Raw genomic sequence first — 21,055 nt, 5'->3', positions numbered from 1 at the left:
AAACAGAGCTGAATGGTAAACGTCAAAAAACATTCATACTTTCACAGCACAGTTTCAAATTCCTCAGGCAGTTTACACAATTTTTTCCATTGCCTCTAAGAAGAAACTTCTGCCTCTGAAGAAGTCATGAGATAGGAAAATACAGGGGCTAATTCACCTTGGGTAAAACCAGCATAAATTAAAGAAACAGGGTCACTGAGGCTGCAAGAATTCCTATTAACATTTGAATAAATGACAAAGAAAACTAAGTGTCACATCTTTTGCTTTCATGATGAGCGATGGGGCTTTTCTTTTTAATAGATCAGGAATACTTATTCTTAACTCTTAGTTTTGTATTCTTGTTTACGGAAGAATAGGGGTTAGCGAGGGAATGACAACATGTTGTGAACTTAAGAGTTCTTGCTGTTGGGTGATCAGGACAGAGACACCTAACTAAAAATGTTGAGTTCTTTTAAAAAAACCACACTTTTTTTTGGAGGGGAGAATTTCTGTCATTTTTCTTTGAGTGAAATGCAGTTCTGAGCAACAGTGCTCTATGTTTTGATGGCATGGTTCCATTCTAGTCTGGCTCACCAAAAGCCACCCATGAAAGAAAGGACCCAACATTTGGAAATCTTGTGCTGTCATGGTAAAAAGGACCTTCTTTCCCCCTCAAACTCTGCATACTTATTTTGTAGAATAAGCCAACTTCAAACAGTTTTTCCATTGTGAAGGAAAAATTCAAAATACAAACAAAAATAACAATTAGCATCACTTTTTCTATTGTAACATCTATTAAATATCACCTTTAAGTTTTTCTTAAGGAGACTTGTAAAATAGTGCTACAGCAAGGTAAATGTAGGTCTGTTTCTGAAAAAATTATTTGACATTCTGCTTGCCATATCAGCTGTCTTTTATCACTGAGTTTGCTCTAGTTAGTTCCTGTAACTTCAGCAAGCTGGACAACAAACTTTTGTTTAGGATTTGTTTAATTTGATATAATATTTCATTTTTTAAAATGTAGATAATTTCCTTGTAAGTATCAGAGCATTTGGAGAGATTGGAATACAATGCCATACTTGTGACATCAGAGTAAACTGTAATCTCATCACCTATTTAAAAATGCTGTGCTGTTGAGAGGTGTTAGACCTCCTGAGACCACAGCAGTTTAGTAGCTGGCAGTGTGCCACATATTGATGACAGCTCTAGTTCCCTTGCATGTCTTGCTCTTCAGATATGGACAAACGTGATGTTCACGTTGAACCTGTATCAGGCTTGAGATCACCTGTTGTTGTGTTTGGGGGAGAAGGTGCCATTTAGCTCCAGTGGTTGAGTGGCTGCTTGTGCTTTGTGTTCTTCAAGAGCTGCTCCTTCTCCCTGGACCCTCTTGGGAGCTCCCCTGAAGGAATAAGCATGGAGCAGCTACAGCATCCCAAATACTGTGCTGGGAACCATTGGGGCTCCTGCTTGCTTGGGAGGAGGAACCTGCTAAACCCCTGCCTGAAGGGACCAGGGAATTTCAACTGTTTTCCAGTCATCCCAACCATGTCCTCTGTTAATTATGCATGCACATGCAATGCTTTGGGACAATGCATCTTCAAACTTAGACTGGAGAGAGCATTCACTTGGGTCGTCTTTTGCAATTGCAGAGAAAACATGTTTTTAATTCTTAGTTCAGTCAAGTTAATATTACACAACCTTTAAACAAAACTTTAAGAGGCATATTTAAAGCTGTGTTATCTTCCTGTGTTTTCATATGGGAGGAACTTTAGCAACAATGTGTAATAGTTTCAAATTCAGATTGTTTCTTAAGAGACTTTCAGTTCTACTGCACTGACTTGGTTGTGGGCAGCCTTTTGCCTGTGAGAATCAGGACAAATGCATGGGGAACACTGAGGGATGGTGAACACTAAGGCTTCAAAAAAGAAGCACGATCCTCTAGCTATGTAAGTATTAAATAAATCTCTGTGGCATTTCTAGTAAGTGGACTTCCTTGTGCGTTAAAGTAGTTTGTAGGGATAGAAGTACATTTTCTTGTCCATGTTTGCTCCCTTCCTTCTGTTGAGACAGCGGTGTACCTGTTATGATGGGAACATTTATTCAGCTGGACTGAAACCATCAATTCATTTTTGCAGAGGTCACCAAAAATCCGTCAGGTGGTAATGACACTCAGTCACTACTGATGTGGGCTGGATGTGAGCCAGTGATCTAGAGGAGAAAGGCAGTCTAACCCATTACCAATCCCCTGGAGCCATTGAGTCCCCCACTTTTTGCTCATCTTTCTGCTTCTACAGTTCTCATAGGTTAATCTTTCTTCTTCTGTGTCTAATGTGATAATCTTTCTTCTCTTACATACCTGCTTTTGACTTTCATGACAGTATGGCTGACAAACATCCTCAGCATTTTTCCTTCTGATGCAGAAGATATTAGTCAGTAGTGCAATGGTCAATAAGGGTTATTTAAAAAGAAGAAAAAAAAAAAACAGAGTGAGAGAGAGAGAAGGAAAAAAAGCCCACTAGACAAAGGGAACTCTTTGTTTTAGGGACTAAAACTAGGGACTAACTCAGTGTTTTAAAATTTGTATCTTCTAATAAGAATATGGATAAGAAAGCCTCCTGTCTATATATTGTGCCTGTGGTACAGCATCCTGTGATTCAGGGTACCCCATCATAGGGAAGCAAAAATACCTACCTCAGCTACTAAAGATGAGTACCTTGGCGATTTGTGCTTTTCAGGCTCTAGTGTTCCTGGCAGTGAAGTGGAAATGTCTCAAGTCATCTTGAGTGCTGAGAATAGTCCCACTGTACTAAATAGCAGTCTCCTTCAGCATCTCAACACTGCTGGGAATCAGGTTATGTTAACTCAGGTGCAGCACTGTGCTGGGGTGGCTATACTGCTTCTGATGTTTGTGTTGGATTGTACTTTAAGATGTGGCTGAAAATATGTGTGTCTATGGGCCAGGTGATAAGAATTCAGACTTGGGTTCAAAACTGGATACTGGTAAAGATCTTCCTGGGCTATGTTCATTTTGAGGGAGTAAACCCCAAGAATTCTTCCTGTTTTGGTTTTTTTTTTTTAATTGTTCCTCCTTACTGCTGTACTGTATAAATGCATCCAAAAGAGTATTTCTAAGAAAAAATGCAAAAGGGGCTGTAAACTATTAAGTCACATAAGTACATATTTATTCTGGAACAGGGTTTGCAGCCATCCTGAGAATACTTTGTTGCTGCTGGAGCATACTTAGTTAGGGAGAGAAAATATCCTGTGACAAATTAATAACTTGCAGGAGTTGCTGTGGATACTTTGGGAAGAGCATGTGTGCTTGAGATGCTTTTCCCTAACAAGTCAAAGTCTATTTTTATATGCTTTGTCAACATAAAAAAAAGCTTTGTTACTTGAATTAAGTCTTGCTGCACCACGTAGGATTAAAATGGGTCCTATGCCCTTTATTGTGCAGTATTCTCATGAGCTGAGAGTTATAATAGGAACATCTTCCCTTGGATCCTGTGCCACTTTCCTCCCCTCCTCCCCTTCCAAATTAAAGAAACCAGGGCCTAGTGTTTTTATTTAACAGAAATTGTTTTAAATTAGCCCGGAGGTGTGGTTAGTCCTGTAATCCAGTGCTTGTAAACATATGATCCTGCCAGTAGAACAGTGTAGGGTATTTTAAGATGATATGAAGTGGACATACGCCAAGAATTTTTTGTAGGAATAATTAAGTCTATTTTTCAATGTCATGCTTTGCTCTATGCAGCCTCAGATATAAAATAGTCCTGAAAATAATCTTGAACCTTCTGTGAGGAGGTAAGTTTGAAGTGTTGAAAATTGTACTACAGCAAGCCTAGCAAGCCTTCTTTCACTCTGTAAGCAGCCTGTTACTGGAAATTTCCTTTAATTTACATACATGAAATCTGAAATTACTGTAAATGAATTGGTGCAAAGCTAATATTGTCACCACTTCCCTTTTGCGTTTTATTACATCTTGTATCTTTTCAGGAACAGTTTGCACTTATCTGTGGAGCTTTAAATACTGCCCAAACAAATAAATATTTCATTTCAGTAAACAATCCCCAGAAATAGATTTTTACCGCAAGTAGTTTGGTTTTTAATAACACATGCTGCCTCTTGGAGTTAGATTCTGAAAGGAACTGTAAAATGAATTTCTATAGCAGCATTTGACTTCCCTTCTTTGTCAACCTTTTTACAGATGTGTTGGGTTCTCTGTAGTTACAGGTCAGCTTCTGTTTATTAAAAACAAAATAAAAACAAACTGAAAGAAAAAAAACCCAAAATGGTGGAGGGGGAGAAAAGTAGTACACATATACACCGAGACAGGTATTCAAATTCTAAATTGAAGATTTTGGGTCCAGAGCAAATTTTTTTTCAAGTAAAAAATGCTGAATTCTAAGACACTAATTTCAAACTCTGAGTGTGGTGTGAAGGTTGCCATTAGGAAGTCAACATTATGATTCTTTATGGTCTTTTTTTTAGTCAAAGGGCAGTTTTCACTGCCATTTTGAGGTTGCCAGTATTTTTCAAGAATGAACCTAATTCCTGAAAGAGAAACTGATTTTTTTTAAGTATTTGAGTTTTGTGGATTTGATGTTTCACACTTCTTTTAGCGGTGGGCTGTGGACATGTATTGTATGAGCTAGTCATTTTACTGATTTATATAGGGCATGGAGGTGCTGACACAGGAGTTTGTGGTATGGATGGGGAGGAGAGTGCAGGAGTCTGCTGAGTTCGAGCAGGATGAGGTGCTACCCACCAGGTATGTCCATGATACACTGGCAGAGCGCAAGGGCCCAGAACCAAAGTCGATCTGAGGTAGTGGAAAAAATATCTCCCCTTAGTTCAGTGGGCTTTGCATCACGCTGTGGGTTTTGAGTCACAAGAAGGCTGTGCAGAAGCTAAGGTCTTCTGGCAAATTTGGAACTCAGTGAAGTTATCTGAGACTTGAGCCTGGAGATTTGAATAGTGGCCTTTCTTACCAAAACTGCGTCCTGGGGATGTAGGTAAATTTGCACTCAAGTCCAGTGATGTGTTTAATCTGCATAATTTAAATTTTTTGTTTTCTGAGAGCTGGGCATGTTAGACTAATGATCATAATTTTTTTTTAAATCCCTTTTTTCCCAGCTTTTTTTGTCAGTAATAAGTTGTGATTCAATGATACATTGCATTCAGCACTGATGTGTGGCAAACAACCGAGAGCACTGTTGCTTGTGCCTGGGAATCTGAGGATATGAAAAGAGTTTCTGGATTGGGTTTATCTAGTTGTAAGGTATTTACATTGGTATAGTTAAGAGCAGAACTTGACCCATTCATATTTTATGTTTCTCTCCTCCCTTCTTTTTTTATATCTTTGGTAGCATGCCATATGTAAAGTTTGCTCCACACTTATAGTGGATGATATTCACATCTCCTTTAAAGCAGTGTAAGACAAAACATGATTTGCCTGGAAGAGGTGACAACATATTCAAATTAGGTTTTGCAGCAGAAAGCTCCCCTACAACTTGTATGTTTTTACATATGTATTTCTGGAAAACACCTAGGTCTGTCATTAGTTTTCTTGCAAAAATTTCAGCCGTGAGATTTTTGTGAACGAAAGAGAAAAAATCAATTCTCTGTGGATTCATAGTGCTTGTGTATGAGGATTAGGCTAATGCAGATTCACAGGCAAAAATCAATATAGATTTCAGAAATCCCTTCTGCTAACAATGGAACTGATCATGCAGTTCACAGCCTTAATTATGTATCTTCTTTATGAGGCAATAGTAATACCTCTTCACATGGATATACAAGTTGAATTTAACCTTCACCCTATACTATTTTTTTTTTCTTGCTGGGAAATTATAAGTAAAGTACGAAATATTATTTGCTTGGTTAAGGAGTAATAAAAATGACAGGCCGTTGTATAATTTGTTTAAAATAATCATACTGTAAGGAATAGATTAACTTCTCCCATCTCCTGTCCTCCAAAATAACAAATATAAAGAGTATTTCCAAAGTAGTGTTGTGTACAGAAGTTGCAGCATTAGACAGAGGTTTATGGTGATTAGAATAGTTATCACTCAGATTTTATGCATTTATGGAGTAATATCGCAGAGACCTTGTAATCTGAGGGTAATAAACATTTCTCAAGAGGAACGAAGGACCCATTTCTTTTAAGGGCTGTATGTTTCACATGAAATCACCCACCTTATTCTGAAGTTTCACTGCATTTCAGCTCTTCAGTAACTAACTAGTGGGTTTTTGTGCATACAGATTGCAAAACAGTGCTCCAGGATGGAGTTGTCTGAAGGCACATAGGATGCAGAGGTGATGCACACCCCAGTAAAATTTATGTTCACCATAGGCATATTGGTGGTTGTAAGAGATGGGACAGTCCTCATGAGTTCTTGCACTGCCTTCCACGCTTTGTTTGAGACATACCAGCCCTGTTGGTATTCGGCAGGTTTCCCCAGAAAGGGTTTTCCTTCCTTCCTTCTTCCAGTTTCTGAGTGAGTAATCTATCCTGAGTTCCACTGCATATTCTGTTGAATATCAAATAATATATTAAGTCCAATTTCTACCTTGCTACCCCTTTCATCTCTTTTTTTTTTCTCTCTCTCGTCCACCCACCATGGTAATAATTACTTTAGCTGTTTTTGCAATGGTATGTGGTTCTGCATTAAGGTGAAACTCTTCCTGTGGTCTTGAACAAGGAGGATATATTTGAAGCCAAAGTCTTTTGTGATGGTTACAGAATAAACAGAGTTTTCGTTACCAGTTTCTCTGCTTTGATGCACCTGCAAAGGATAGAAATAGTTTTATTTGGTACTCTCTGAGGGACAAGTAAGGTTCCCAGCAAGCATACATCAAAGAAAAAAATGTTGCCACCTATTAATGACATTTTTTGTTTGTGTATTTTTTTAAAATGAAAAAATTATGTGAAAAGAAACACTTAGGTTAATTTGATGAGTTTCTGAGCTGGAGGTGCATCCATTCTTCATTGCTTCTAGGACAATGCAGCATATGATGGTTATTGCTGGATTAAAGGGAAAGGACCAATTTTAATTCCAGCTGTGATCATGTGATTTTTTTTTGTGTGACTTGCAAAGGCTGATGAAGAATGGATTTAGTATATGGGATTTGAATTTTATGACCTTGATATTCTATTAAAAAGGAGCTTTAAATTGTCAGTTCTTTATAGATTGTGTGAATGTGCTGGGGCTGTAATGTTAATGGCAGTTGGGCACAGCTGGTGTTGGTTAGGATCATCTTCTTGAGGACGCTCTACCACATGACTGCAGAACAGAGAGAAACATAATTTGTTAGGTGTTTAGAGTAGTTGAAATTAATCAATTAGGCCTGAAATTGTCATTTAGAGATGTAATGTGTTTATAACATAGAATGTGCAAAAGATGTTTTAGCTCATGATTAAGAACTAAAATGAGGAGGGAAACCCTAGAGATGATGATAATTAAGCTCGGATGGAAGAAAAGTGTCTAGATTGAAGAAATTTAGAGCTCTGCAGCCTTTTCAAAATTGCAGTTTGAGTATGCCTTGTATCCTGCCATGGAGTGGCTGAAGTTTTGGTGTTCAGAGGGAGATTTTGCTGTTTCGGAGAACTTTGTTCTTTCCAAAGTTATGCTGAAGTTATATAGGAGGAGATTTACAAGGAGACAAAAATTAATGGATGGGAACTTCCATGCACTTTCAAGTATACTCAGCATTGTCCAAAAGAATAAATAAAATCTCTTGACCTCATGAATGCTTCCAGATACCTTTCCCATTTTCTTCCTACACCTTTCAAACACAAACATGCCACTTCTGTACTTGATTTTGCTTCTTTCCTTCCTGATTTTTGCATGGTGAATAGCCAGATTCTTTCTCTCTTCATCAAAATTGTATTTTCCTTGAAATAAGGTCAGTAACAGATTCTTAAGGCAAAATCTGCCTGGTCTGTTGCTTTTTTTGGTACAAGCAGTGTTCTCTCTCTTTTTAAACTTTCATTCTTGGGCTTCCAGGGTTCACTGAATGCTTTTCTGTTGTTCTTTGCACATTTTCCTTCTTTTTCACTGTTCCTGGTTCCTGTTCAGTCTTCTCTGCAATAATTCTCATCCCTTCTTTCTGTATTTTCTCTGTGACTTCTGCATTTAAAGCTTCAAAGTGTATTTTAATGTTGATGACATCCAAAGTCCCTTTGAAATCTTTTTACATCTCCCTGGCTTTTTCATTCCTTGTTCTGGTTACCTCCAGCTTAGTCCCAATCACTGTTTGTTAACATCACCGTTCTGAATACTGATTGCTGAAGTATTGATCTTGACTCTTGAGCCTTTCTTCCCTTATTATGGTAGACAAACCTCATTGGTTCTTCCTGGGTGTACTGCTTGTTTAAATTCCTACAATAAAATGCCTGTCTTTGCTTTAGTAACTAGTTTTCTTAACTAATACCATTTCTTCCAGTTTGGTCTCCCTTCTTCTCTCTGCACTCCTGCTCAAGCCTGTGCAAAATCTTACTTTCTTATTCTGTATCTCGAGATACACCAAAGCCTAATTCATTGAGTGCTTTCTTTCCAACTTCCTTTATCAGTGACATGACTGTTGTCCCTTGCCTTGTATGCGGCTGTCCCAATGTTCCCTGTTTTTACTTCATGTTCCTGCTGCATTTATTTTCTTGTTATTTTATTTCCCCTGTCACCTCAGGGGCATCTTCTCTTCTGCTGTTGCATGTCCCATGGAGGTTAGACCTAAAGGTCTATATGGTATTTAAAAATAAAATAAAATTTAAAAAAAATAGTTCAAAAGAGAAGACTGGGTTATTGTTCTAAATAGTGGGTTGGTTATCTGTGCAATTCAGGAACCTGAACATGAAATTTTCCACCTTTGTAATTTGTTAATGGAAAGTGATGAGGTGACACTCAAGGGTTCTTATGAGTAATAATTCACATTTAGGAATAATTTAAACTCCAACTTTTTTTTTTTTTAAAGATTATTCTGAATTGATATTAAAGAATCCATGAATAGAGCAGAGAATGTTTAATAAGCTTACTGGATGTCTACAGTGTTGAGGCCTCTTCCCAATGATTTAAGATGCATTTCATGTTGATTTTCCAAGGTTTAGGGGGATTTATACATGAAACTAAGAGCCTTTTCAATGTTTATTCCTCATACTTGGCATCTCCTTACTACTGTTACAATGCCATCTATTTGGACTGAATACAAATTAAAAATAAAAACAAAACCAAAGCAAAAGTCATATTTTGGATCTAAATGCCTCAGTGGTATACTAGCAGTATGTGCTTGCTTGTTTAGAATTCAAAGTAGGATGAGTTTTTTGGTTGGTATTTGTGGTAGAACATTTTCCTCTCCAATAGTTGTTAGTATCATCCTGTAACGAGGGGAGTTCCTGCTCCAGTTTACATTGACTGCTAGAGGATGTGAAAACTATGTGGACTCTTGTTCACAGGAGAGTTTTACCATGTGTTAATTATTTTTGAATCATGGTTAAGTTAGACACCATCCACCCCTCCCTTTTTCCAACGTGGGTGCACTCCTATGAAGGGTAGAAATGCAGTGTATCAGCTTTCACTTAAGAAATGCCGAAGCACTTCTTAGAATTGCTTCGTTTGAAGAGCTGGGGCTTTAAGAAGAAATACAAAGCTATTATGAGTTGAAAGTGAAATTCTTAAATTGGGCAACATATGATAGTTTCCATCTCAGACCATGTATGTTTTTATACATTCAGGAAGTAACAAATATAGCAAATAATATAAGTGTATACTAGTGCAAATTTTAAACTGCTGCGTTACCTTCTAGCATTTGTATTGTCTGGCTAACCTGTGCTTCAGTTAATTTTTAAATCTGCCTATTTATTTTGCAGTTGTCTTAAATTTTATGGTCTTGTGAAGGTCTGAATACTAGAATATTACGTATTAAAAGTGACTCTGACCAAAAATGCTGTCTTAGGCTGCTTGTGGAAAATTAAGCTGGTTATTTTTACTTTTGTATATTATATTTTTCATGTATTCATATCATACAGTTTTCTATACAGAACGTTTTCCAGATGAGTGTAAAAATCTGCCAAAAATACGTTTGCATGTGCAAACATACACATGTATAGTCATAACTGCCCAAATAATTCCTGTGTTAAATGTCTCCTCATCACGCCATTCGAGTCAGGCATTTAATGATAATCTTTTACAGTTATAATCTCTTACAATGCAAAAAAAAAGTTACTCACTTTCAGGAGGATAACATACATGAATTTGAGTAAAATTGGCATGAGAAAGCAGTCTGTATCCTTTCTGACAGGCCTCAGCGCCTCTAAGGAAAAGGAGCAGCTACCGTTATGCATAAGCAGAGTACTTTGCTTTTTTTCTTCTCCATAATTTCTAATTTCTATTAGTTTCCTGGTTAAACGCACTAAATCCTTTCTCATTTCTCCTCACACTAAAAAGGATAACCTACTACATCCTCACACAGAATATCTTAATAGTGTTTGTTGGCCTCCCTCCTTTCCTTCTCAGTAAGATCCCATTTGCTTGTGCTTCAAAACTTCTGTTGTGCCTATTTAAATCATTTTAAGATGGTGTTTGCTGGCTTTGGCAGATAAAACCGATTATGTTTATAGCTCTGTACCTCAGGAAAGTGACAGAAGGGCACGTGGTTGTATAAAAAATGCCCCAAACATTAGTCATCTGGAAAACTTTACTGGTCTGTATTGTGAGATTTCGGGCTGTTCTTGTTGCTTGTCAGTGGGGAAATATGTCCTCTGTAGCTGTAGGCACTGTTGTTTCTGCTGGAGATTTGGGATCAGAACGAGCGTGGAAACTTAAAAAACAGGCAAGAGCTGATTTCTTAACACTGAACGAGAACTTGTAGGCAGCATGTGTTTGGGTTTAGAGGGACACCAAAAGTGAAGACTTGTTATTATTTTTATTCCAACAGAAGCTCATTCAGGATCAAAATCCTCTTCTGCTACCTACTGTTCCCCTCTGCAGGGATGCTCCCTTGCCTACCATAAATCTTGAAGTCTGTCTATGTCCTAGCTGTTACCTGTAAATTTATAGAGTATTTGCTGAACTTTCTGATTTCCTAAGGATGAAGTGGTGATTTCTCTGGTCCAAAACAATTCTGACTTGGAAAAGTAAATAGAATTGTTTAGGTTGGAAAAGACCTCTAAGATCATCAAATCCAACTGTTAACCTAACACTGCCAAGTCCACCACTAAACCACGTCCCTAAGCACCACATCTACAGGTCTTTTAAATACCTCCAGGGATGCTGACTCCACCACTTCCCTGGGCAGCCTGTTCCAATACCTGACAAGCCTTTTGGTGTAGAAATTTTTCCTAATATCCAATCTAAACCTCCCCTGGTGCAACTTGAGGGCATTTCCTTTTGTCCTATCACTTGTTACTTGGGAGAAGAGACCAACCCCCCACCTCACTACAACCTCCTTTCAGGTAGTTGTACAGAGTGATAAGGTCTCCCCTCAGCCTCCTTTTCTCCAGGCTAGACAGCCCCAGCTCCTTCAGCGGCTCCTCATAAGACTTGTGCTCCAGACCCCTCACGAGCTTGGTTGCCCTTCTCTGGACACGCTCCAGCGCCTCAATGTCTTTCCTGTAGTGAGGGGCCCAAAACTGAACACAGTACTCGAGGTGCGGCCTCACCAGTGCCGAGTACAGGGGAACAATCACCTCCCTGCTCCTGCTGGCCACACTACTTCTGATACAAACCAGGATACTGTTGGCCTTATTGGCTACCTGGGCAATGTCCAGTAGCTGTCATCCTGCACCATCTACAGTCATTGCTTTAACTCCCATCCCTTATCTCCTCTAGGAGTAGCTCACTAGCTCCCACTTCTTGTTGAGTACAGGGAGAGAAAGGAGTTGGAAACAGCAACATCTTCCTTGTTCAACCTCCTTGCTTATGGTGAAATATGGAAAGGGGGAGCTTGCTCTGTAAAAATTGTAAATGGGAAGCAAATCTGTTCTTCCCATGGCCTTGTTGAAAGAAAGGGCGGGGGGGAGGCAAGGAGACAGCAAACGGGCACATGAGAAGCTCTGCCCACGGGACCTTGGTGAGGAGAGGGGCATGATGGTACCCATCTGCCCAGAGAGGGGTTGAGCCCTGCTGTAGCAGGACTTCTACTTCTTCCCAGTTTTGTCTGTATTGCTAATACTCATGGTGTGAGCAAAAGCTGTGTGTATTGGGATGAAGCATCACCCCTTGCTTGACAGTCACACCAAGCACAATGTTTTTGGCTCTAGCCTGCCGAGAGGAGTATCTGACCAGAGGAGGTAGCGGAGATCAGAGCCAAGCTCTATGCTGTTCAGTCAGCATGTGTGAGGTGGGGAGAGCCTTTATTTTGCTGAGTGTATGGAGTATAAGATGAACTAAACCAGCCATCTACACAGTCACCTTACTGATACTTTACAATTAAAGGTTAATTTAGTGTTAAAGTCCTGTAAAATAATACACGCAAACTGCTGAGGTATAGATTTGTATTGTGGGATGACAGGCAGCATACAAGTAAAGTGAGTCATAACTATCTCGTGCTGCCTTTCACCTGCCATCAAAGGTGCCCATTTTATGTAGCAGCCTTGTGAATGTTGATTGAAAGGAAGCATTAAGAAATTAAGCAGCAGTTTGTTAAAACAGTATTGAAGGAATTGTTAAATTTGCTTAAGTCCATTTTGTTAACTGTTCTGTATCCTTTGGGTTTACTTGACGCTACCTAGATTATGCAGTATTTCTGTTGTAAACATGAATAATTTCAGATACTACTTTAGCTCTCTCTAAGCTCAGATTCAAAGTGTACATGGCACATAGTGCTTCCTGAAAACGTGCACTCTTTCTCTCTTATATTTACTCAAATAGAAGTGGATATAGTGTTTTTTTCTCAAATTTTTGGGCTGACTCCTGTGACTCTGACTCCAGTAAGTAATGCCAGTAGCATGGGTAGATGGATCTGACAGGGTTGAGAACTAACAGCATGTCAGACGCTTTTCTCCAATGAAGGCTATAGATCAGAGCTAGGAATCTGCTGGAGCCAGAGAGGGTGACAGGGGAATAACATCCCTTTCTCTTCCATCGACAGGGGTAATAACTCCTGGCTCTCTAGGGACAGATTGTAAAAGCCAATAGCCAGAAGCTGTGAAGCAGGGAGGGTAGAAGAATTGAAAATTAAAGAGGGAGTGAAAATTTTGTGTAAGGGTTTAGTGAGATGTTGGAATAAACCATCAAGTGTCATTCTTTTAATTGTCTTATTGTTGATAGACAGGGTTCTTGCAGTGTTAGTTTTTATTGCTTTATAAAGTTAAAAATAATAGTAAAATGCTAGTTAAAATTATTAAGATAGACCATGCATGCTTTTATGTGTAGCTAGGTATCATATATTCTATGATTACTGTTATTATTGAAAGTATGTGGAAAAACTGTTTTACAAGTATTGCTTTAAAATTAAAATCTTTGAATAGTAAAAAAAAAATTTGTTAATATCATTGCTGTATGTAGACATTTTGAGCATTGTGATATTGTACATTGTATACAAAGCAGATCATGAATTCAAATGGCTGTGTGATTTATGGTTGATATCTCTTAATATGTAAAATTTCACATTGTTGAATCTTTCATAGTTCACAAACATTTAAACTTTGGCTGCGTTTGTGTCCAGAAGGAGAGTTCCAGTACTACTAGATTTTACTAATGTTATGATACCTGCGTTATATCATGAGTCTTGCATTCATTTCTTTGTGGAGCAGTAGCTTTTAACAGTTTAATGACAAACACTTAAAGAAGCAAAACCATAATAAAAAGGCATAGCTCCCAGACTTTTAAGAAACAGAAGTGCTTAAAAGCAGTATTTTTTATATGAGTTGTTCTTGCTTAGTTTTTAAACTGTGACTGGTGTTTAGTTAAATCTTTTACAGACTCAGTTCACTGAAGGTGACAGAAGTACTCACTTGAGCTCAATGAAAAGTAGACATGACAGTAAATTTTTCAGTCAGAGACAGGAGATCTTGTTATAGGAGTCAGTATGGGGGTCAGGGCAGAGCCTGTTGATGATTGAGGAAAAGAGAAGTAAATTCATTCTGCTTCAGGCACTTTGTCAAGTGCCAGTAGCTTACCATTGAGAACTAGTCACCCGTTCTAGTCTTACGGCCCTAGAGGTCACTCATTTGATATAAATCATAGCACTGCATAGGCTCAGCAACCTATTGCCATTTGAGATGAAATAAAAAAAAGAGGAATGCTTCATTCTGAATTGAAATGACTGTGAATATCCCACCACATGTTGCTGTTTAATGCAATATGTGGTTAGATATTGATCTCCAAAATCAAGTCATTAAAACGTGCAGGTTTTGTTTATTGGAATGAAGCAATTAAATGGTTCAGTTATGCCAGACCTTACCTTTTCTGATGAAAACTATTGATTTCTTGCCACAGCTTTATAAGCGACAATGTTTTTGATTACTCTTGACAAACCTCCTTGGAGTGTTAATTAAAATTGTACCAGATGAGCAGGTGTGGGAGATCATTAGATCGTCCGGATCACACACTACACTTCATATTCTGCAGCCTTGCATAATGAATAGGGCACAAGAGGGGAAAAACAATATCTTCATCAGCAGAATTAGCATCTTCTCTCTCTTTTCTTTTTTAACTAGGTGACATTACATATTACAGTACATCCATTTATCAGCTATTGAATAACTTCTACTGCATCTGATTAAATTAAATTTCTTTTGAAATATTACATTGCTACACAAACACAAAAAATTAAGTACTCGGCTGGTTTGTGTGTGAATGCTCATAAACTCATGATACCCACTGCATTCTTTGAAAAGCAGAGCAGAAACTTTAGATGCTTTCCTAGATATGACGTTTTAATAACATCTGCATTTTTCTGTTGCTTAACTACATGATGGTATAAAATAGCATGAGAACTATTGATTATATTGGTTTTGAAAGAGGAAATTATTTCATGATTTATTAATTTACCATAGATTTCTTGTCTGATGCAGTATTAATCAGTTGATAATTTTTTCACACCTTAATATTATGCTAAGACAATAAAAATATATTGCATTTGTTGTATTTGTGTTCTACAGTACAAAGATGGAGTATGCTACTGATTATGAAGCCTGCTGTGATGGGCAGCTCTGTTGACTAGACAGTGTAAGGGGAAAAAAAGGGAGTTAAAACAATTAAGAAAATTAAGGATGTAATGTAATTAAGGATGGGGTATGTGTTTGGAACAGCAGGGAAATTTGCAAAACATTTGATCACAAACTACTTGGCCTGTAAATAAATAGCTTTAATTTCTGTTAACATCACGGGTGAGTCCTAGTCATCAGCTAACTGAAAGCTTGTGTGATATGTTTATAGCTCAGCCCAAGTCTTACTGAACTGGCAGTTTGGGGCTTAATGGATTTAAACTTTAAAAAGGGGGTTATTTCTAAAAAAAAAAAAAAACCACTTCAAGTAATAATTGGAAAAAGGTAGTGCCTGAACAACAGCAGCATTTGGGATAGGTGTCCTCTTGAACGGAGCTAGAGCTAGACATCATATGCCCTTTGCCTAAGTAGTCTTCTCTCTGCCTGTTTATCTTTCTGGAAATTAGATAAAATTTACTGTGTAGTACTTGCAGTTCAGTGGTTTTGCAGCATTTATATAATGTTTATAAAACTATTTGAAATCCTAGCATAAATGTAAACTCAAATTGCAAATCTGATATACATTTCTTAATGCTTAATTGGCTGTGCATTACGCTTTCCAGAAACTCTCCAAAATGGAAATAATGTTGAAAAGAGGCAATCCTGTGTTAACTGTTGTGATTGCAGAATTATAAAAGCTAGCACATTACAACAAGGGAAGAGAAGGTTTAGAAGTTACCTGCACATTGGAAATGTAGATATATTATTGTCTTCCAGCAGAAATCCAGCCAAATAACTTGAGTTGTTCGACTGATTTAGGTGAGCAATATAAATGAGCTGGATATTAACTCCAGCCGGAGCAGTGACTCCTTTGTAGTAATAGTGGTCTCTGAATGTTGTAATTTGATCGTGGTTTTTGAGCTTGAATGCAGAATGTGTTGATCACCTTTATTTTTTTGACCTGATCTCTAAGATGTGGATATTTTTTAAGTTATGTAAAGCATTTTTTAAATTAATGAATTTACTACTTGCTGACTTCACTTGGAAACATTGCTTCTTTTCATTGCATTTGAAAAGGATGATGTTCATTCAAATGCATGTAACTTGCAGGACAATTTTCCATAGACTTAAAAAATAATTTGGAAGCTCTCTCTGTAATCTTTTTAGAAGAAGGTATTTTTATTCCTGGACTATAATTTCTTTTGGGTCAGACTGAAGAAAAAGGAAGGAGGAGGTTATTTCCAAACAGTGACTGAAATTACCATGTATATAATGTTTGCTTGGTAGCTTCAAAGTGGGTGAAACAAGATTGATTCTCACAGGATGGTTTAATGTGGATACCTCTGTAACAGCCAGTATCTCCTGGTACCCTTTGGAATAGCCTTCATGAGAGGTTGTTAAACAAAGTGGAGTGGAAACTAATACGTACTCTCAGACCCTGTCAGGGCTGAAGTATAATGTGAGAAACCTTGGAGTGTTGCTGCTTGTGTGCTACCTTTTTGGTGGATAAATAGGTTACTGCAACAGCTTGTAAGAGTCAAACTTATAAGAGCTAAACTTTGCAGGAAAAAGCCAGTAACAAAAAAGATTAAATAATCTAACAGGTATAGCTGAAAGAGAGAGAAGAGAAGATCATATGCTGTGAGCATCTTGGGTGTATTCTTCCATGTTATTCAATATTTTTGCTTCGGTTGATTTGAGATTTAAAAAGAAAGATTAGTGATACTAAGATTTTCAATGGCATTCCAGAGGTATCACATGATTTATTAAATGATAGTAATTCTGGAGGTAGAGAAACAGTTTTGCACTACATGATCAACATCCTAAGGGAAAGCTGAGTGAAACTATTTCAGTTTTGTACCCTAAAATTGAAAATACTTTTTTTTTTGTCTGTGAATGCATCCAAATAAGCTTTCAGATTTCTGCCTTTTCTGCTTTCCAAAAATACTAATTGAATAAAGCTGAACTGAAGTAGTGGTTATGTGAAGATGCAGAATAGTAGCAATAATAATGATAATAATTCTCCTTTGCATAGTTCCTTTAATTTCAGGAGTCAAAGCATTTCACAATTGGTGATTAAATGTGAAATGGCCAACGTGCCTGAAAGACAACTTTGATCGCCCACAAAGGATGCATCACTAACTAGCCAAAATGTAGGCAGCATATGATGTAGTATATTATTGGATAGGCATGGAGAAAATCTTTGTGCTTCTAACTGTTGATTTCCTATCTTTTCTTCAGAACAATTACATCATTGTGTTTGAGTAACTCTTTTCTTTTGTTGCATTCAATGGCTGTTAGCCATATTGCATGTAAAATAAGTGAAACTTGCAATCTCTCAGGATTAGTGGTTCTCTTTATTCTTTGCTCCATATTGAAAATCATTCCTGTCAGCTGATGGTCTCCAAGCTGCTTGGAAGAACTTTGGCATAGTTTTCCTAACCTTTCAAACAGTAAAAGCAAAACTCTGATTTGGTTTTAAAAAAAAAAAAAAAAAAAAAAGCTAGAGGACTTTGGCCCAGAGCCATTAAGGATGCAGGCGACTGCACTGCGGTCTGACAGCATATTCCACAAAACACTGAAAAGTTCTCCTCAGGGTCCCTGGAGTGGGCTGAGGCACTTTGCTTGTACTTAACATATATCAACTGTCACCCGACGGCAGTCGGTGTTGAACTGAACACAATGGAACATCCAGATGGTCTAAACAAAGCGAACAAATGTTCACTGCTATTAAAAGCTGTTTACATCAACTTCCAGTATTTCATGTGCTGAAGTTTATATTGTGTCACTGCTGGGGTGCTTAGCTCCATCCTTAGTTCGTATCAGGGATTTCTAAACTATTGTTGCTTATGTGTTAAAATAACATTCTGAATATGCCTTAAATACATGCCACTGAACTTTTTTTTTTTAATAGGAAATTGGTCATTGTATGCTAATCACATGCTTTCAAATATTGTAATTGATTGTCCCATCTAATTTCCCTTTACTTTTCCCCCAGTGTAGCCTCCCTCCAGCACCTCCCCCACCAAACATGTGTCGAGCATGTGCCGTGCCGTGCCGTGCCAGCTCTTCTGGGGCACGTAGCTGATCACCGCTGGACCAGACCGCCTTGCTGCCTTAGCAGAAAGTGCCACCAGTGCTCACTAGCCATCCGATGGGGATGTTTGGGCGTGGAGTAGTTTGCTTTCTTCCCTGAAAGACTCTGAGCTATCTACTGCTGTCTTATTAGCGATTAAGATGTGTAAGTGACAAATGGATATTTTACATCTCCTTCCTCTGACCCTTGTTCCTGGTGTACACTTTACTGAAAGTCCAGATCCTTGCCTTCTACTTGCTAAAATAAATTAATTGGTGGGACACAAGCTTTGCTCAGGCTATTGTTTTTCATGAAGCTGCAATGAAATTGTTAGGAAGACTGTAAATGAGGAAATCTTTCCAAAACAGTGCTATATTTTGCAAGCATGGTTTCTGGTTAATTGTATACCGTTCTTGAAAGAAAGACCAAAAATTCTTGGAAGTACTAAAAAAACCCCACTTAATTGCACTGATTTAAAGAATTGAGAGCTATAATATTCTTTCAGATATGTGAGTGAAGGATCACATGCAAGCTGTTATCTGTCTGCAGAGTATTTGTTTGCAAAATACAAATCAACTGTTTTTTCACTTCATTTCAAAATGAAACCTAACCAGCTCTCCCTTCTCCCCACAAACATCGGATTGTTAAGGTCTTAGAGAAGATCGAATTGGACTGTTAACCTTTTCAGGTTGGGACTTTTTTCTTTGCTTTGTGCCCTGTAGCCCTAGCTGTTACTGGTTACCATGGTAGAAATAATAAAATGGAAAAAAAAAAAAAAAGGCACTTGACAAACATTTTTAAACCACAAGAATCTAATATTGGTGTTCACTATTTCTTTGTAATACCAGTTGTATTTATCCCAGCATATGTCAGTCAGGTGTTGGTTAGTAATAGCACTAACTTTCACAAAATGGACAAAAACGTGCATATTTCTTCTGAGAGAGAAATCCTGTCACACTTTATAGGTTTTGAATAAAGAGAGCTCTGCAGCATCAAAACAGGGTTACTGTGAATATGTTCTGAAGGTCTATATGGAGTATGTTAGCGATATTCTTTCTAAGATGTTTATACCATGCAGAAGATTTTTTGAAGAAGTATTGCAATTCTCAAAGTCAGTGCATTTACAAAGTGGTTAAGGAAATTATCATTCTGAATTCAAGAGGTTTCTTTAATAACCTATTAATGTTAAAAAAGGATGGTAATTTTATGATATATAATACACAAATTTTTTTGCTTGTTTACAAATAGTAGTTGTTACTCTGTAAGCTTGTTAATTACAATGTTGAATATAAGAGTTTGGATACTGCAAGACTTTTAGTATTGAGAAATATGATGTGATTTATTACTTTGTAAGTGTGATTTTTACTGCTTCTGTAAATGTATGAATGAACGATTGAAGCTGTCTCAGTCTTGCTTGGTGTTTTTAAAAACTTAAAAAACAGAGGTACCTGTAATAAAATGTAATGTTTTACAGAGCCATTTTCCTTTCTGACAACAATATGTGATCATAGTACAAGATAAAAATATTAAATGTTAATATCTGGTTTCACTATTAGTTGTAAAGGTGATATGGCAAATAGTGCATTTTTCCTGGTGTGTTCTAGCTGATAATTGTTAAGTCAAATACAAGACCTATGCCTGTTTTCAGAAGCTTTGAACGTGAGGTTCCCAGATCCAGATTTGGTACGCATAACTTTTTCAAGTCAGTTCCATTTCATTCTGAGCTTTAATAAAATATTTAACTTTAGGCTATTGATTTGAAAATCTTGTTTGTGGACTTCCCCCCCCGCCACCACAAATGTTGCAGAGAACCAGAACAAACTCCCAGGTTCTTCATGATCTTCTCCTCATTATTTTTTTGTTGCATGGCTAAATCTCCTTTCCTTAGTGCTGTGTCTGTTGTACAAAGACCAAACCCTTGGCTTGGAATCCTTAGGAATAAAGTTACTGCTGGTAATTTCCTTTAAGTTCTGCAACACCCACATTGTGTTCAGAGGTGAAGTGGCTTCTTAGAGGCATCTTTATCTGTGGAATGTAATGGAAGGGGTCTGATATATCTCTGTCATGAAAGGTCTGTGATTCACCTTATTGTCCTGAGTTTTTCTGTCATTTTCCTGTCCCCTGAATCCTTGAACCCAGCAGGTATACAGCACTGCTCTGCACGGAGATCATCTCCTGGCATTATGGTGAACTTTGCTTGCAGGACACATGCTCTAGAAACACCAGGGTAAGGTTTTGCACAGTGAACTCGCACAATGTTTAATTCTTATGGGGTCAGTGCATCAGAAACATATGAAATACATGGAAGAAGTAGGGTTAAACCCTGGTGACACTGGTGGGCATAGCATTTGAGACTTGTTTTCTAGAAGGTCAAGCTAGTTCCTATATTATGCTGGAACATGACAATAAAAGAACCAATTATGATTCTGCATTACAAAATGATTAATCTCTGATGTTTCCATTCCAGGGAGTTTATTGCCAAAACTACAGGAAGTGGATGCACGAGGAAATGTTTTACAATAAATTTGACATCATTAATTTTAAGTATTTCACTTGGCAAGACCTTTCTTGAAAATGTAGAATGATAGAGAAAGATAGATTTTTACTTTATGTAAAGGGGCCCCAAGAGGTATCAGGACAGAAAACTCTTACAAAACCACGGTTCTTGTGTTTGACAGGGGTCAAGCAGTGTGCCCGCTGTAGATGAGCCATTCGGAGCCAGATTGTCAATCCAAATGCAAGCTGCTCCGTTTCCTGTTTATGCCTGTGCAGAGTTACACATCCTGACTCGCTTGCCTTCAGCTGCAGGTTTTTCCGCACTCCCTAGGAGATTTCTTTCTTAAAATGGCTTGTTA

The 21,055-nt window shown here is 37.8% G+C and overlaps 1 long non-coding RNA gene across 1 annotated transcript in view; it reads left to right on the top strand.

The window, feature by feature from the left end:
* The window catches only part of LOC138686433 (uncharacterized), a 55,229-nt gene extending 35,167 nt beyond the window's left edge, over positions 1-20,062 (top strand). Inside the window, exon 3 of the long non-coding RNA XR_011325813.1 lies at positions 18,123-20,062. This is a non-coding gene — a long non-coding RNA (uncharacterized lncRNA). The remainder of the gene's footprint in view (positions 1-18,122) is intronic.
* The last annotated feature ends 993 nt before the right edge of the window (positions 20,063-21,055 follow it).

This window comes from Haliaeetus albicilla, chromosome 8 (assembly GCF_947461875.1).
Source record: "Haliaeetus albicilla chromosome 8, bHalAlb1.1, whole genome shotgun sequence".
Classification (NCBI taxonomy): Eukaryota; Metazoa; Chordata; class Aves; order Accipitriformes; family Accipitridae; genus Haliaeetus; species Haliaeetus albicilla.
Note: the sequence above shows the minus strand (reverse complement) of the source record. Positions and strands in the feature narration are given on the sequence as shown.